The sequence below is a fragment of the Apteryx rowi genome, unplaced genomic scaffold, assembly GCF_003343035.1.
Source record: "Apteryx rowi isolate R43461 unplaced genomic scaffold, aptRow1 scaffold_299, whole genome shotgun sequence".
Taxonomy (NCBI): Eukaryota; Metazoa; Chordata; class Aves; order Apterygiformes; family Apterygidae; genus Apteryx; species Apteryx rowi.
The window spans coordinates 647,173-650,748 of NW_020449407.1; the positions used below are offsets into that span (position 1 = coordinate 647,173).

At 44.0% G+C, this 3,576-nt stretch overlaps 1 protein-coding gene across 1 annotated transcript in view; it reads right to left on the reverse strand.

The window, feature by feature from the left end:
- LVRN (laeverin) overlaps positions 1-3,576 on the reverse strand; it is a 47,045-nt gene that overhangs the window by 36,853 nt on the left and 6,616 nt on the right. The window lies entirely within an intron of this gene.

The following is a 3,576-nucleotide window of genomic DNA, read 5'->3' on the forward strand; positions in this document are numbered from 1 at the left end:
TACATTAAAAAAAAAAAAAAGAAAGAAACCCACCCGTGTGGGGCTCAAGTCGAGCCTCCCTTGCCGCGCCGCCGCCGCCTCCTTCCGCGCGCAGCGAAACCCGCTACAGCCGCCCGGGTTACCGCCGGGTCCCGGCGCAGCACACGCTGCGGGGGGGGGCGAGCTGAGCCCGGCGAAACTGCACGGTTAAGCCTTGGTCACCTCGTCAGGCCGGCGTGGGGGTCCGCCCAGCGTCTGCTCCTTTCCCAAGTCCCCCCCGAGCCCCGCGCCGGGAGCCGCCGCGGCCAGCGCCTGCCAGAGTCCCAGGCACTGTCTAATCCCATTTACAGGTAGTTTTCCCTCTCCTTTCTTTTTTCTTTGTCTTTTGTGTTTTGTGTTTTGTTTTTTTTTKGGGGGGGGGTGGTTGGTTGGTTTTTGGCTTTCGTTGCTGTCGTTTTGAGCCCAACGCCATTCCCTTGGGCCGCGGTTCGCAGGACAGCCTCCCCCCGACCCAGCAGCTCGGTCTGCAAAACTGAGGTCAGGTATTATGTTCTCTTTCGTCGTCAGAGTTAAAGCCGAGCCCGGTTAAACTAAGTAAAGATTATCGCCAGTGCTAAGATGTTTGTCACCTGAAAGCGATACCTGTTAGGTGCCACTGTTCAGGGTGCAGCGGTGGCTTTTCCCACGCTGGCCCCAGCAGGGCCGGCTGCGACAGGGCTCGGGAGCAAAGCAAGCTGCTGGTCCCAGCAGAGGAGCATTATTTTCTGCTTGCCCGTGGCTTGGGGAATCGGGGTCCCCTTCGGCAGCGAGTTACCCAGCCCTTGGGTCCCTGTCCAGCCCCTCCGCCCCGCTCCCTCCAGCCCCGCTGCCGTCGCTGCTGTGACCCACCAGCTTCCCCAGGGGCTGCCTGCTGGCACCGGCCCCGCTGCTTCTGTTTTCTCTCACCCGGTTTGACTTGCAGGCATCTGTTTCTGTGCGTCTGTCCTCATTTTGTTCTCATTTACCCCAGCCCCACCACCCGTGCCCTGGGACCTGTCTCTGGCTCTCCCGTTCAGCCCTCTGTGCTGCCTCCACTGGGCCCATCAGCCTGGCACCCTGTGCCACCTCGCGCACCTTTACTCTTTGTCTGCTACACTAGCAGTTGCTCTCTTTTTCTCCAGCATGTTTGGCAACTTTCATTATATTGCTCTTGTATTAAGACCTTAGGACCATCTCCAACAAATTCCCCCATGTTTTCCCCCAAATTTTCCCCACTGTAATGTTTTAAAATCATATCAATAAAACATACTTTAATTTTCTCTTGCTTGCAGTAGATAGTTCAAATGTACTCTTTTCCTAAATTTACACACAATACAATAGTTATGACTTACAATAAATATTTTAGGAAGTGATGTTTAACCACCTCTTCCTCCCAAATAGTTTATATACTTACCTTTTAAAGCAACTGAAGGGTGAAGGCCTTTTTTAATCCACAGCTGCATATTCCCCTCCTGGCAGTAACACAAACACATTCACTTACTTGAAATGGGAAAATACTTTGTATGCAACACAAAAGATACGAGTAGCTTTTATTACAAATATTATAATTCACCATCTTCTTGAATGTATTTGCAGAGTCCCATGTCTGAACGAGATGATTTTGAAGGCAAAGTTGCAGGAAATTGTGGGCCATGCAGTCTTTTGCTCAGGCTGTAGTGAAGCCCAAACCTTACTCTTGGATGGAAACATATTTAAGTCAGCAGAAGCCTCTAGTACACATCTGAAGGTAAAAATAAAGCATCTATTATAAAACAACTCAGACAGCTCTATCATTCTGAAGGACATCACAGTATCTGACAAACTTTACTATCTTGTGCCAAACCAAGGAGTCTATGCAAYGCTTACTAGCTGTAAAAAGTCCTGTTGATGTCTGCTGAATTTTAAGCAAAAGAAAAAGGTCACATAGGACAACATGGACAACATGGTGGACAACTGTCCACCAAAGGTGCAGTATGGTAAATAATGCTTCATGTGCCAGTGTTGATCAGAAAAAAAGACTAGATTTTTTTCCACTGAAATTTGACATGAACTTTCAGTTAGTAAATATTACAATTTTTAAATTGTTGATAAAATATTACAATTATCCATGCTTAAATTCATTAAGACATTCAGGTTAATAACATTGTTCTCAAAAAAAACACTGTGATATCATTGTAAGCTGTATATACTGAGTGGCAAGAAGAAGAAAAAACATAATGTATTTCAGTAACTTGAAATAATTGCTAGACTGAAAGATGATTCCTTAAATCACATTATTAACGTTTTGGTCAATCTAATTTGAGAAGTACCAAGTCATGGCAGGTACAGAGATTCTAGCAGTGGGATTTGGGGTGATCAGCACTTTTGAAGCTCAGTGTTTCTTTTTAATAAAATTGTAGATCTTGTTTTCATTTTTTAGGGATGTTCTTGATTTTTTCATTTTTTACAAACTCAGATCAATATGTCTTCTAGGCATTAGGGATACATGTGCACAGCCTACATGTTTGCCCATGAAATCCCTATAAATATTTTTTATTAACTTGGGCTGTTTGTTTTATGGAATATAATCTGCTCTGTATTCTTTATTTCCCTTCTTTAACTGAGACACTACTGTATCAGCTAAAAATATTGTAATGCCTGGACATATTTGTGGCAGGAGCTATTCCATAGGAGATGCTGAAGTTGTAGACTTTTAATATTGCTCTATATATTCCAGGTGGATATTTCAGATTCCCCAGCCATTTGAAGTGAGAGGTGTAAGCTATAGGTTGACATAATTAGCACAGCTATAGATGAGCACAATATACATGAACCAAGCATGAGCTGTTGAGGACCATATTTTTTTACTGGACACATCAAAGAAGGCCTCAGCTTTCCTGCAGGCTCAGGATAAATACTTGGTGTTCTCCTTCATTGAATATGTATCTTCAATATCAAAGTCAGCACAGGTGTTACTAGTTACCTAGTAATTAATTGTAAATGTAATTACAAATAGACTTGGAAGAACAAGGTTTCCTTTCCCTAACAGGAAAAAAAAAAGACTCTATTTAAATGTTTCTGCCCTAAAGGATTTTGTATACCCTTTGTATAAATCTGTCATTGGACAGATTAGTTTACAAGCTGGTGCTGGAGCAGCTAAGTATAAATCCATGTTTGTATTGACAAGATTGTCTGAACTGATTGGTGTAGGTAGATATGAGAAAGGCAATGTGGAGGTCTTCCAGTGTAAAAGGGTCAAATTTGACCAAACATTGGAGCATTACCAAAAAAACCCATGATACTGAAAACTCAGATTAATGGTTTGGAGTGAGGTGTCATTGCATGTGGTCACTATGTGAGTGACCTTGGAGAGTCATACATATATATTCAGTGGATGTGTGCCTTATGATACTGCACGAAAGATGGTGGAGTTCAGGATCCTGCGAGGAGGCAGCAGGGCACTAAGTAGGATCACAACCCTAGACTTCAGGAGAGCAAACTTTGGCCTCTTCAGGGACCTACTTGGAGGAATCCCATGGGTTACGGCCCTAGAAGGAAGGGGCGTTCAAGAGAGCTGGTTAATATTCAAACATCACCTCC